Source organism: Lagenorhynchus albirostris, chromosome 6 (assembly GCF_949774975.1).
Source record: "Lagenorhynchus albirostris chromosome 6, mLagAlb1.1, whole genome shotgun sequence".
NCBI lineage: Eukaryota > Metazoa > Chordata > Mammalia > Artiodactyla > Delphinidae > Lagenorhynchus > Lagenorhynchus albirostris.
Window position 1 is genome coordinate 67960721 of NC_083100.1, and position 15682 is coordinate 67976402.

At 37.3% G+C, this 15682-nt stretch overlaps 1 protein-coding gene across 2 annotated transcripts in view; it reads left to right on the top strand.

Annotated features, from left to right (window-relative positions):
- Positions 1 to 15682, top strand: part of FIGN (fidgetin, microtubule severing factor) — a 117002-nt gene that overhangs the window by 11750 nt on the left and 89570 nt on the right. The gene's annotated exons all lie outside the window — the stretch shown is intronic.

Below are 15682 nucleotides of genomic sequence, written 5' to 3' on the forward strand. Positions count from 1 at the left end.
TAGGATTGAGAATCACTTCACTGAACCAAAAATTTATACATTTCATGAGCTCTTAAATTTTTTGCTTTAAGTTTTAATTTTAAGAACTTCATTCTTCCTGGTTTGAAGTCACAAAAATAGAGACATCTATTTAGAATTGAATACACTCATGATATGTACTAGAGATAGTTCACTATCTGGCTAAAGTTCAACAACAATCTATGAAGAATTTTAAGAACATTGCCACCATGCTGGTAAGAGTACCTCAGGAAAGTGACAATGGTGACAGCAGCAGACGCCAACAGTCTATCATATTTGTGACCTTGGGTAAGTCCTTCAGCCTCTTTGAACCTCAAAGGAGGGTTCATCCAATGACTCTTAAGAATTTTTTCCAGTTCTATATAATTCATGATTGCTTGGTCATCGACTAGTGAGCTTGAGTCACTTGGAACCTTGCTGGTGGCCAATGGCTGAGTGATTTTTTGTTTCTTTTTAAGAAACTTCAGAAATTGTCTTGGAAATAATGAAGGGAGCTCAAGGACCATTTATCACTTTGTTAAGCCCTTCAGGAGGGATGGTAACCATTCATTAAATATGCTTACTAATTGGTTACAAGCAAATGTGTCAGCAATTCTAATACCTTGAGAGTTGACGAGTATTAGTTAGCCAGTGCTTTCTCCCTGTAAGAGATATAAATAGACTGACAAGCAGATTAACTTAAGTAGTAATGGATTTAGGGACTTCAGATCTTTTTTAAAATATGTCAAAATTATAGATCAGTATGAAAGTTGGATGTTTATCAAACTGGAAGCAACTCCATCTTTTTAAAATTTTATCCCTAACTAATCTTTGTTCATCTTCTTTTTACCGCCTGGAATGCTCTTCTCCTCCACCTGTCGAAAACCTACCAGGACTTTGACATCTAGCTCAAATGTTGCATCATCTATGAAAACTTCCTGAGCCACCCTAATGAGGATCCATTTCAACGTCTGCTTGATATTCCTTAATCACTTAAAAAATCTCCTTTCAATCATTTGCCATCATTTTTCTTCCTCTGTAGATTGCTGAGCATTTTTGTTTCTCATTTATGAAATTGTAAACTCCTGAGAGCAGACTACATCTGATTCATTTTTTATTTTTAATCTCCTCAACGTGTGTATACAGAGCAGGACCTATATAATAGGTGTTCAATAAATGTTTGGTGAAATGAATCAATACAAATGTAGGAGACTGTCACTTGGTTCATCTTTTATTAATCTTACTTTAAAAAACTGGAAGATGCTTTTAAAAGTACTTAAAGAACAGATATATTAAAATTGTGTATTTTGTTAAAAAATGAAATTTCTGGGCTTCCCAGGTGGCGCAGTGGTTGAGAGTCCGCCTGCCGATGCAGGGGACACAGGTTCGTGCCCCGGTCCGGGGAGATCCCACATGCCGCGGAGCGGCTGGGCCCGTGAGCCATGGCCGCTTGAGCCAGCGCGTCCAGAGCCTGTGCTCTGCAATGCCGCAACACTGAGAGGCCCGCGTACCGCAAAAAAAAAATGAAATTTCTGTATTCTTTAATTACTAAAGAAAGACTTTACAATCTTCTTACATTTCTGAAAGAAAAGTTTTATAATTATATACCTAAGAAAGGGCTTACAGTTATTTATTCTATTTTCTCCTATATCTCTGGGTAGGAGAGCATTTAAACTATTTTATAAAAACAGAACAGAACATTATAATGATATCTTTAACACAACTCTGTAACCTATTTCGATTACAGGCAGTAACACATGGCTTCAAATCACTATGCTTTACATATTTAAATATTTTTTCCTTTTGTTTTTGCAGTTACAAAAATTCGAGGGTATAGAATCATAAAACATTAGATGTGGAGACTTCCAAATCAACTTCTTGACAACATAGGGTTGATTGACACTTGGTTATTCAGCCTTCGGTTGAACATGGGAAATCAGCATATCCAAAGGCATTTCTTTGTATTTTGTCCTTTCTCTGATAAATAGGCAGTGTGCAAATATGTGCCTGGTGGTACTCAAAACATTTCCTTGGGAACATGATGGTACTTAGGGTGATAAGAAGTAAGATGCAAACTAGCTGATCTACAGTTGATATGATAACTTTCATTGACTCTGTAGTTTGTGAATGTCTTTGGTTAACACTTTAATTGACATACTTTTGTTTCGTATTTAATGTCTGACACTATTCATTTATTTTGTATTAAGTACTGGGCAGTAAACAATTTAGCTGGGGTTACACCCAGTGACCCTATCTTCTAGTGGTTCAAATGCGTCACCCGCTCAGTTTGTGTGTTAGTGGAAGGGTCAGTTTCTTTCTTAAACCTGTCACTAATGTTATAGCATATAGCATTACAAAATTTTCTAAGGGAAATTTAGTTTGAGCAAATGTTGAAATTGTAATGTGTTAGTCAACAATATTTTACAAAGTTTCTGTTTTATATTTGTGTATTTGAACCTAAAGATAGATGTACTAGAGAAAAGCACTTGTTCACATTGCTTCATGAAAGAACACAGAAAAAACAAAGACTCTATTGTCATTCTTCTAAAAACACAATTTTACTAAGGAAACCGATAACCTTTACTGAAAGCTCACTGGTTTTCTTCCAATTTGGTCTCTTCGAATCTGAAAAGTTCTAGATGCTATCTTACTACTTCATATTGAAATCTAGGTTGATCTCATATACTACATGTAGAAGAAAATATCTGCAATGCTGATCATTGAACCTGAATTATTACAAAGATACACTGTTAAGTGAGCCACAGTGGACAAATGTTGTTTGGTCAGTTGCATGAAAACACTGCATCTTCAGCAAAGAGCTTCAGTACTAAAGAGCTATAGTACATTAGAGGTAGAATAATAAAGATGGTGAAGCAATAGGTTAAAAGTAGCAAGAGCATTTTTGCAGTTTGACTGCAACAATCTATTTAGTTCCTTTGTTAAATTAGCTTTTCTGGTTTTCCGGAAACCAGTACTCTTCAAGCAAGTTAAAATTGCTTAACTATAAGTTGAAATCCATGAGATTGAGAGTAACGACTATGAATTGTAAAGCCATAATAATGATGGCTTGCCAACAACCAGACTAAATCAAGGGAGGATTTAAAAGACATAGGTTTAAAATTCTACCTGATTATAATCAGGAAGTTGGGGGGTTTGAAAGTAAATAAATAAAAATATCCACGCAGATTCCTCACACCTAAAATATCAGCTATTCTTCCTTTAGTTCTCTCGTAGAAAAAAGTAGGGTGATTCCCCAGAGAGGGTAGTCATGTAAGTTGGTGGTCACTAAAGAGGAGCCATGGTTAAAAGCCAGTGGTCAATAGTTTATTTTGTTGCTGTTCTTTTTTTTCTCTTGCCTTCATAAGCATAGCTGACAGCTGTCAGTCACTGAATTTTTTGTTAGGTCTAGACATGGCAATTCTTGAAGAATATGAAGCTATAATCGTCCTCTTGGCTTAAAATCTAAAATAAAACAAAATTATTTCAACTGAATACAGCTGTGTGTGTGTGTGTGTGTGTGTGTGTGTGTGTGTGTGTGTGTGTGTGTGTGTATGCATTCAGAAGAGAAACCTATGACGCAGCTGACAGCGTCGATGGCTCTTTCATTCTGAATGGGCCAGTTAGCAGCTCCATACAGACACCATCTAAGTGAGCCAATTTAAATCTCTCCAAATTCTTAACTAAGTGGCCCAGGTCTATCTGGGAGGTGGTACTTATTTGTCCCTTAGGTGATAGATTTGGCATGATATTCAGTTGAAGACTCAGTAAACAAGATTTATGAGGAATTAGTTAAAATTGAAAATGGATATTGAGGTATAGTTCACCCTAAAATGGCTTGGATATATGTGTCAGATGTGCATGAAGAGGATTTTTTAAAATGGATTCTTTGGATTAGAATAAAAACTAATCACAAATTAAGTCACTTAAAATTTGCTTGCCTGATATGATTATTTTCTTTGACTGACCACGCCTTCTTTTAGCACTCCCACCTTTGTCCAGGGTTCAGTTTCGTGTCATGCACATGTCCTTGAAGAAATGCAACGTCTTTCACAAGATTTTGTACGAGTGAAATCAGATACCAGTTTTTATTGCAGAACCGAGGCTACAAATGTTTCTCTTTAAAGACATTTTTAATAGAAACAGTAAGGTATAAATCATTTAAGCAATTACCTGGACATTGTGGAAATGGGGCTTGGCTTGTTCTGTAGCCCCAGATGTTTCCAGATTCTAGTAATAACCCAGCCCAGATATTTACAGCTTAATTTTCTGTGCATGTGCACTTGTCCACAAATGGCTCCTATTTCCCATGTTTCTGTTGGACAACTGGGCCACTTAGAGGTAAGGAAAGTGATCTCAGCGTGGGTGATGACAAACAATGGTTATAATAAGTTGCTTCTAGAAACTTTGATCACTTAAAAAAAATAGAGAGGCTAATTCATAGAGGATTTTATACTAAGAAATAAATTATTAAATGGCATTTTCCTTTATGGATGAGGGTGGGGGAAATAACGTCTCCCCATCCCTCAAAATTATATTTAGCCTTGATCTACTATGTGATAAAAGTCATTTTTTTTTAATGTGTCTTCTGGCACTGGTTGGGTTATCATGCAGGCTGCTAGTTTTCTTTGCATCACTGCTCCACAGTTTCTCTTGTTCTTACTAGAAACTAAACAAATGGAAAATAATGATTGGTAACCATCTGCTGTGCAGAAATTTCACATATAGCAGTTAACTCTATTTTATAAAACAAGACCAAATGAGTGAATTATACTGTTGCCAGTAAATAGCAACATGCAGTAGAGCGTTCCTTTGGACAAAGCAAGAGCGTAGGGAGCCAGCATTTATTATGGGAAGTCAGTTGGATGGGCTCTGGGGCTGAATGTGGCCCGGGCGTTTATATGTGTAAGTGTGTGTATGTGTGTCTGTGTGTGTACTGCATGTGTGAAGAGAATGGTGGTTTCCTCTCTACCTGTTCCTTGTGTCTCCATTCTCACCCCCAGATTTCCAATCAGGTAACTCGGAGTAATGTAGATGCAAATAAATCAGTTCACTCACATCTTCCTCTATCTTTTTATTTGCTTAAAAAAGAAAGTCAGAATCCATAAAGCCATACAGAATAAAGATTTGTAAAAGTATGTAGGCTTCAGATCAGAATCATGTTTTTTCCTAAGCCATACATATTATAATGAATAGAGACTAGCCAGTTTAGCTTTAAATCATTCTCTGGTCTTATCCCCTGCCTAAAGAATACTGGAAATTAGATTGAGTATATGTCCAAAAGATATTGACAGGCAATGATTATTCATATAGTTGCTATTGAAGTATGCATGCTATACTGAGGGAAGACATATAATGGAATAGACAGAAGTAAGTGGTTACAAAGAATTTATTCAAATGGACCAGGTAAGACCTGATTTTATAGTTGTCCATATAATCAATCAGTTTCTTTCTCTTCCCCTCTCTATATCTGTAAAATCTGTTTAGTATATCAATGTACTTAGACATTCAAAACATACATGTTCTCTCTAACTTTCACTTATTCGATACTAGGATTTTGCCATACAGCAAGAAAAGTTGTTTAAAATGGGCAGTATATTGAGTTCAAAGGACCCATACAGTTCATAAATTCTCTGGTGTCTACTGGATTTTTCATCAGGGAGACTTCCAATAAAAATGATCTATTTTAGAAATAATATTGTTTAGTAGGTTGAAATGTGGTGTAATAAAATTAGACCTTCAGTCTTCTAAAGTTACTACTTAGATGGCACCCTTGGGATGGTAAAATGGCTGTATAAGCAGATGAATCAGACAGTTCCACTGATGGGTACATTTGTCAGTCTCTGTTACAGATATAATATATTCTTATATCTGTAATCCTGACACTGTTACATCCAAATGAAATCAACATGAGGTTGTCATCTTTAAGCAAATATGTTAAGTGTTGTCTTTTGTGCTTTGGATTTGAAAGAAAGGGGCCCAGGGGAGGCCGCATCATGCAAATGGAACAAATCCCATTTCTTCTGAGCTGTGCTGTTTTCCCCTCCATGGCAGCTGGCTGTGTTATCTTTGTGTGTTTCTCTGAGCGCTGACAATTCTTTCAGTGATCTAAGTTAGGGCACATTAGAAAGTGGAAGCAGCTGTCTGTCGCTATACTGAGAGACGTGTTTGCTCTACTGCAAAGATGAAGGACCATGAATCCTTGACACACTCCCCCCGCCCCCCCTGTACTTTCCACCATGATCAACATTCAGACGCACAGATTGTCTGCTTGGACAGTTTTTTGTTCTGACTGACAGCATCTGGCATAGACAAATTTAAAAATACATAGCATGCCATGCTTGGAATTGGAACATCCCTTCTTTATTAATCTTCTCATTTAAACCATTCATTTACATTTCAAGAAAGGTTACAGCTTGATATGGTTGAAACGTTGATTTTTAAATGAATAACCTTCTAATGAAATGTCTTGAATGAGTACCAAGCAGCTAGTGTTCATTAAAAATTACACCCGATTAACACAGCCTTGAAAGCCTGAGAGGAAAGGGATTTCTTATTGTTTTAATCCACAGTGCAATCCGGTGTTTACCTTTCTGGCACAAAGCGAATAGAAATGATGCCTGTACTCGCAACACTTCTGATATTGAACACAACTGTGATATCACCCTTAAGCTGACAGAACACTTGGCCTTGTTTAATCAGCTTTCTCTTCCTCAGAAAACCCCCAGAGTGTTAAAAAAATTTTAAACGTCACCAAAATCTGCCTTGTTCAGATCCTCTCTTTCTCCATGTCCCACCCTCTCCCCACCCCAAAATACTATGTCTCTATGCCCAAATCAGAAAAAAAAAGGCTGATATATTTTCAGATGGAAAAGTGGTACAGAACGCTTTTAGATTAAACATTCCCTCTGACCCCAGGATGGTGGATATACATTTGTTTGTCTGCATTACTTTAGTGATAAAACATAACAGTGCAAAAATTGCCCTCTTTCTCTGCCTCACGTAACTCCCCCATACATACTCACATTTCTTATCCATTTTCAATTCCACAGCCAACCTTAGCAACATGCTTGTCTAGCATTTATGTAAAAATAATATGAAAAGTGGCCATATCAGTCAGTCTGTGGACTTTGAGTCCAGAGGACGGGGGGTGGGATGTGGGGGAAGGAATCCTCCTTTTATCCTACATTTTAGACTTTTCATGTCACTGCAGATTTCAGCTATAACTACTCAACCGCAAGTGTGGCTGCAATAGTTCTAAGGGGTGTATGGAGGGAGGGGTGGTACACAATTTTATATATATATATATATATATATATATATATATATATATATATATATATATTAGAAAGGAACTGTTCAGGTGCTAAGTAGTAAATATGTAAAGCAAGCACACTGGTTAACTTGGAAAAATAGGCTTCAGAGAGAAGTTCAATTAACAGTTGTAGGCAGAAGAGGTGATGTATGTATTCAGCATGTGTAAGAGGTCATTTGCTTTAGGATAAATTTTGACGAATTTGAGAGAAATAGATGCTGAAATAAAAATGAAAACGGATTACAGCTTCATATCAAAGGCACTTTTACATTCTTGAATATAAGAAGGGAAAAGGACACATTTTTACTCCATGGATTATATATTATTTTAAAATTTTGCTATTTTGTGTTTTGTGAACTTGTTTCATTTAAACTGTTTATCTAAACAAAATAAATCTTGGAAGTTAATGTTATCTTTGAATCTGGAATCAGTTTATTGCTTCACCCCTCAACCCAGACCTGGGCTCTAGAAATTTAGGGTAGACACTGTTTGGTTTCTGTTTTTCTGTTCTTTCTTTCTTTTTCTTTTCTTTTTTTTCAAGAAGCTAATGGCAGGGAATCAGATCAGAGTAGATCTGGTTCCAGCATTTTGATTGCCAGTTAATGTTTTATAATCAACATTTTAAATATAAATTACTTCATTTGTTATTTTCCATTTTGATTTTTTTTAATGACCAGGTTTTAAAGGTGGCCATTGTGCATCTGTGAGCAAACTGGGAATGGGTTAGAGTACACAATTCCCTCGTGTGAAAAGCCAGGTTTAGCAGTAATGCTTTTAATCTGGACTTGTAGGGGATTCAGAAGCATCCACAGATCTGCTCCAGTAATTATCATACCCCAAGTGGCACTGGAAGAGACATTTGCCTAAAAACTTGATGTCTTCATTACGCTGTTTACATTTTAATTAGAAACATGAAAATTACTGATTCATACAGACAACTGTAGTTTAAGTGGTTTCGTTCACCATCCAATAAATATAAAAAAAAAAAACTCACCACAGTTGGCATAAATAGTTTACTAGGAATCATTCATGGGAATAATGTGTTGGCACTATAAGCCGCTTAAAATATGTTTTTATTTTACCAGAGGTAGAATTTGCATATAAATTAGAGAATGGCATTTTAAGTTGACAGTCATTTATGCAGAATACCACCCACATGCAAATATATGTATGGGTGGGTGTGTATACTTTCTGTGAGTTTATACAGTTTTACAGTATTGTGGATGTGCACATGTACACGTCAGCCTAGTCGATCAGTTTTTTAAATGCACGTCCTCTTTTAAAATCCACTCAGAAATGCTGTGGGTGTTCTAAATATGCCCATCCACAAACACAGCTTTTGTCTGTTGGGCAATGGCAACTTTGCATTAAGGAAAAATGTTTATTTCTTGTATGCATATGTCTCAAAAAGGAGTTGCTGTTGCATTTGCTCCTTCCTTCCCTCTTTCCTCTCTTTTCCATTCTCCCGTAACTTTTGCATGTACCTGTCAATGCTGCTGCCCTAAAATCGCTCCCACTCAGAGCGGCTGGACTGAAGCAGGGTGGCTGTCAGAGTCCATTCCTGAGTCAGCAGCACGCCCATTGCCTGAATCTTGCGACAGTCACTCATCCAGTTTTCCCCTCCCCAGGGGACAAGCATCCTCATCAGTGAAGAGGAATGACCCTTCTGTCTGGCAGGCTCAGAATCCCGAATCTCCCCACTTCGGTGTGTGAGTTCAAATCCCCTCGTCCTGGAGGCAGGGCTGGGACTCCAGCTAATGACTCCAAGATACAGAGAGGGTCAGCGCGCTGGTGAGCTGGCATACTGAGGCATTGTACGAGCTGAGTTGTACATATTTCCCATAACTGTAGACTTCTCTCCATCCCCTCCCCTCCCCTTCCAAACCCTTTACTATTGATCAATATTATGCAAAAACAAACCAGGAAGAGCCGCAGCCATTAAAAGCCATTTTTCTTTTCCTCATCTTTGTTAGAAAGTTATTGACCGTGGCCGAAGGAGGCTCTGTTATTGTTTTTTGTTTATTGTTTTTTGGTTGAACGGAAGCAGACAGTAAGTGAACATTTACATTATCTCACTGTAAAGCTCACATTTTAGGCCCATGTTTATTTTACATTTTAGGCCTATGGGCTATAGGTAAAAATGAATTAAAATATTACATAGGAGGAAGAGTCTACACATAGGTTTTCTACTTGAAATGTTAGAGCAGCCATTGTTTTAAACTTCTGAACGTGAATGTATTACGTAGATACTCCTGCTAACTGCATGATGTGATTTCTGGGAATTCAAGGGAGTAAGATGAATTCTCATGAGGTGGTTTCAGATGATAGGTTTTGTGCTTCATTTCTGCATCTTTTGGTGTGTCTTTTTTAAAGTTCTAGGGGGTTGCCAAAGTTTTAAGATGCTAATCAGGTGTTTTGTGTAGTCCACAAAATTTTAGATTTTAATGAAAACTCACTAGGATCATTTTCACGGTCAATGAGGTAATTGGTCCAGGTAACCAGACCGGGACTTTTAAAAACAGTTATTAGTGCTTTGCGTTTACCAGGCAGAGTCCCCAAGCACATCAGTTAGGGGAATAGTGAATTCATGGGCATATGTTCATTGGTTTGCTTTGTAGTGCCTCTTTTTTATGGGGGCGGGGGCAGGCAGAGCCTCTGTATTTAGGTCTCTGTATTTCCTAGATGCGATTAGACACAACAGTCGACGTCTGTAAGGACAGAAACATGTTGCTTCCTTGTACACATGGCAAAATTCAAATAGTTCTGTGCTGTTTGGTAAATCCTGTCTGCTTTATGCAGTGTGGCCCGAAGCAGTTGTGTGGTGAGGGAATGCTGGCTGCTGGCCAGCCATTGACTATGAGATCCTGGGTACCTGAGAGCTTATCAGTTCTTTTGCTTTGTAAAAGAAAAAAGTGATGAAAATGTTGGTAAACTGCCATGAAGGTTTAAGGCTGCTGGAACAAGGAGCCGTGTAATCAGATTGGAGAATGGAGCTCGAGATTCTCTGCATGGAGAGCAGCCAGCCGTCTGTGGACCCCGTGAGCTGCTGTGCGAGTGCCCGAGCTGACCACTTTGTTAGCAAATCAGCTTGTTTGCTGCAGCAGCAGGGTGGAAAAGACCAGAGCTGGTGATGGTATGTAACGGAGGGAGAGCTCTTGCATGGCACAATCTAATCAGCTTGCAATTAGCTTGGGCTCTACAGTCACCTTAATTTTCTTCTTTCCCCCCTCTTTGTGTTAATACCATGCACTTTAAACAATTAAGTAAGGGAAGTAATCCTTCAAGCAAATCAAAGCCATCCTTTAATTTTATCACCCTGCTGAAAAAGTATCAGGTGGTCCACTGGCCTTCATCAGATGCTGGAAATTCTCCGGCTCACTGTAGCATAGAGAGGGGCTTTAACCAACTGATTTTTAAGATGATCTTTCACATATCTTGGCAAAAGGGGGCAGAAAACGGTGCATCATTTAAACTAGCGTTAAAGTTAAAATTAATGTGATAGGGGGATTACAAATACCTTTTGGTTTATATACAGTAGTGAATCTATTTTATATTTTTAATAACCAGAGTCAGGCTGTGTGTGTGTGTGTGTGTGTGTGTGTGTGTGTGTATGAAAGAGAGAGATCTGTACGTATATATCTCATCTATAAAGTCCTTTATGCTGCTGTTTATTTAGGCGTTTCTATACAGCACCTTTCTGAAGGCTCTGATGACACAGCCACTTGTACTGATAATTCCACTATTTCACCTTTAGCAGACTTGATTCACTAAGGTTTAAAAGAACAAGGATATCATTGCCGATCATATGTGTTACTTGTTAATCCTTTAAAATAAAATTCAGATCATGTGGGGGAGAGGTGAGAAGAGCAAAGCATAGGTTTGCAAAATCGGCGTAATAGTTTTATATATTACTTAATTCAAGGACAGCGACTTCTGAGATACTGCTTAAAAAAGACCTATTTATCTAAATAAAATAAATCATCTAATAACATTACTTAAGCTACCTTATATCAATTTTCCTCTTCCAGAAAGCTTTTGCTAAAATATTATCCATGATATGATAGGTTTTATTAAGAGTTTGTCATGAGGTGGAAAATGGGAGTTATTTCATGAATGTTTCCTTTAGAAAGCAGCATAGAGAATGATGATTAGAATTTTCTTTTAATGGTTATTAAAGAATTAATTAGAGTATTTTAAGTGATATTGCTCCAAAATAGTAAATTCCTTTCTGGGGGTTGTTTGTGTTAATAAAAATGAACATAGTCATAATATTGTTGATATTGGATTACATTAGTATCATATTTGAATTCTCTCCATGTTGTCAACATATGAATTTATTTGCCTTTATTAAAGGACTCAATACTACTAACAAACTCTCTGTCTTATTTTTTTCCTTCAGCAAAAAATGTAGCAATTTATAACCAATCATTTGGATTCAGGATTTTTTTTTTAATTTGACACAGGATTCAAAAAGGTTAACTGTTCATGTACTAATGCTGTGTGAAAGATATCATGACTTCTGTTTTGCTCTACTTATTTGATTATATGTCTTACTTTGTCTTTGGAGGAATGAATTCAGTTTGATAGAAAATGAGAATAGTTACTATGAAGTGCATTTAAAATTAGGTAAGCTTCTAAGTTTGCCTCGGGGTTTTGCTGGTGTTGCATCAATGTGTTCTTTTTTTGTGTGTTTTGAACTCTTTCTTGTCTTTAATTTAAAAACTGGATTAAAAGAAACATACATCATCTACACACATCTTATGCTGCAAAAATTCACTTTATATTCTTTTAGAGGACAAACTCCATTAGATATGCACTTACTGTACGTTGGATTGTAAATCTTAGAATTTAATGGTAATTCAGTGAGCAGTTATTGCTTCAGTGGCCTTTTTTTCTTTCTTTTTTGTCCCATCTCACTTGTGAAATAGGGTTACCCTTTACAAGTGTCACATCCATAGATTCATCTTTTGTACTTTGTAGTTGTTCCCGGTACATCATTCTTAAGTTAAAAAAAAAAAAGGCAAAGCGATGATGGAGGAACCATGCGGTGGGTGGGGAGTGTGTGTGTGTGTGTGTGTGTGTGTGTGTGTGTGTGTGTGTGTGTATGTATGGGGGGTGTGCGTAGAATGAGGGGTATCATACCTATGCCACAGAGACAGACAGACAGAGAGACCCAGAAAAACACAGGAACTCCAGCACCAGAATAAGCAGGACCGTTAGCATCAGTCTCACAGATTAATCTCTTTTTCTAAATATGCATTTCCTCTAACCTCATTCTCAATCTAATGTTCAGTTTTCCAAAACAGATTGCATTCTGCACTTGAATTCCTGGAAGTAGAAATGGTATCTGATTGGTACAAGTCTCTGCCTTGCTTACACTGTTAATATTCTTATCCTTTTTGGACCCTGAAATACTTTTTTTGTAGAAACAATATATACATTCATAAAGAAATTATAAAGGGATTCTCCTTTTGAAGATAATGAGTTCTTTTCAGGAACTGCAGGTTACATGGCGCACAAATGAGCTCTAAGTGGGGGGATTTAAAGTCCTGCTACAGCATTTAATTTCTTGAGGAAAAGAGTTCAGTTCAAGGTTAGCCTGTTATTGTGGCACTGGCAACTACTTCTCACGTCCCCGTTCTTCTGCCAGCAGTTCTGCACAAAAGGCAGTCATTTTTATTTAATACGCAGGGAGGTATTAATCACTGCAGTATTTTCTTGCAAAAATTTATCTTATCATATTCATTGTTTCACTACCCATGACAATAATAGGTGTTTAATTACTCAGTAAGAGGCGTTTATAGATTCCATTTTTCCTGTGAGCTGGACAAATGGTATTGATTTTGTACTTTGATGCAACACGAAACTGTATTAAACACAATTAGAATTCCAAGGCTGGTAAAATGTACATTTGTTATGGTAACTGGGCTTGCTTTGAGAATCGGCAAGTATCTTCTAATCCAGGCGATGCCTTTGGTATAGAAAGGATATTTGATTTTATTGCTGCTCTGTGGTTAAAACGGAATGCTCTTTCTTCCTCACGTCGTGTGTGTGTGCGCGCACGTGCACACACACACAAGTGTGTAGATTTTAGTTTTAGTGAAGCAATAAAGAGTTTGTATGAAATGAAAAGATTTGAAACGGATGGTTCTTTGTGGTCAGACAAACCATGGTGTACAGGTGAACACTGACTCCATGTAATCTTGTAATTGTGTCTCTTTAGCTAATGCTATAGGTCTTTATTTTACCAATAAATAAGTTATTACCTGGGGTGGGGGTGGGAACCGTACAAGATGAAATGGCACCTTCATCTCATGCTGGATTCTGGTTTACTTCCTTTTAAGGTGATGAGGAAGACCTCCAAATCCCTGTTGTGTCATAAGTTAAACATTGGGTTTTGTTAAAATTGGCGCTAAATAAAACCTTTCATTTAGCTGACACTGTTATGTCACAGACAGGCAGCATGAGATCTTGCACAGAACTAAACTCAATTCTGTTCTACAGCAGTAGTGCAAGTCTGCCTGGGTTTTGCTTTACCTTGCTTTTCACAAACACATTTCCACCCGCATTTGATACATCTAAAACCATAATTTGAGAGGACTCTCTTGTTGGTCAGTGCATTAATTGCCTATGATTTTCAGCTCCATACAGATTTATTTCCTGTAGAGGAAGGTCATTTAGCCTTACCAAAATAAAAAGCAAAATAAACCAAGGACAGTCTAGAGGTTGCTTAATCTTCATATTTTTCACTAATGGGTAGCTTGTATCCTTGCTAAATCTTACTTTATATTTCTTTCTAAGGACCATAGACCTCCAAGCTGGAATTTCACAGTTTTGGAGAATTGTATGGATGACTTTTATTCTTAAGAAATGGAGATTGCTCATTGACACAATTGCTTTCTGCATCAGGAGGGTATTTTATTTGTCAGAACTCTAATGATTACTACTGTAACATTAACTGATCTCGCTACATTGGCACAGAATTTTTAAAATTTGTGTAGCAGACACACAACTTTAGGGAAGATTTTACAAATACCTATCATTTGCTTCATAGTAAAGAAACAGTTGCCGTCAATTGTGTATTAGTTTTAATCGAACATTCCTTATTCGGTTAATATTTGTATTGTTATTTTCCTTATGGGATGTCATATGACAGCATATGTTAACATTTGTAAAGCAGTGAGAAAATAAATATAAATAACAGTTTACATCCGGCTAGTGTATTTCTTTTTTTTTTCTTTTCTTTTCCTCCTGGAGCTTCCAAGAGTGAGAGAAAAAATAAATTGATTGGCCTGACCATTTTAAAACACCATTCTATTTTTTGCTCATAGATATGAGAAGAAAGCCAACTTTCATTCCGGGAGCATGTGTGTTCTATGTTTATTTTGCTTTATTGGGGCTGGGCACATACTGGCAAGAGGGGGCTTCTCGGGTAGTGGAATCTGAGGTCTGTAATGTCCTGTGCAGATAGATCCTTGATCACATAGCAAATCGCTTCTTGGGCCCAACAGCTCAGTGGGGAATGCTGTAATTTGTAACATGGGATCAAGCTTTGGAGGGAATAAAAATAATAGTAATAATTTCCAAACCTTTGGCCTTTCTCCTATTAAAACTAAGGTCCTCTTGATTCTCTGACTTGGGTCCTGGGTGCCTAGTGATTTGTTTGTATCCTTTCCAAATGAACTGTTTTGTGTTTTATATTTCTCCTTAGACAAATCATTTAATTATTGAATAATGTGAGTGTAGTTTCAATTAAGTGAAAGGTGATCACATGTAATTAGCTAGTTGCAAAGTGGATTACATAAAGAATTGGTATGGAAGCTGTTTATGGCTAAATACTACCTTCTAGGAATGTTTTCATTGCAAAGAGGAGTGCGTTGTTGCTAAGGAGTGTCTGGATTTGGATTTGGGCTGCACAGCTCACTTTACTGCAAGGTGGATGTGTTCCTTCTCTGTATTTGCCAAGGGCCAAGTTATGTGGTGTCAATGGAAATTTGGCTGTATGAGGAAGCCGAGTCCTCAGTATGGCACCCTGATTGTGTGAAGATTTACACTCAAGCATACATATACAGAAGAGCCATCTCCATTTTCACAGTCCTTTTTCTCAAACATGTTTTTCACTACTGTTTAGAGCCTTGTCACTCATATTTAAGGTAAGGTAGGAGCCTGGGTCTGATGATCTTTTGATTATTTCTAGCTGTAAGGTTTCTGATTCCATAACGTGTCATGGAAATCATTCATACATATAAAAATATCTGATCTGCTTTATTTTCAAGATGAGAATAGCAAAAATGATACCAAAGGTGGCTGTAACAGGTTTTATCTCTTATTAGCAAGAAGCTCAGTCTCTCCTAGCGGGGGAAAGCTAGGCAC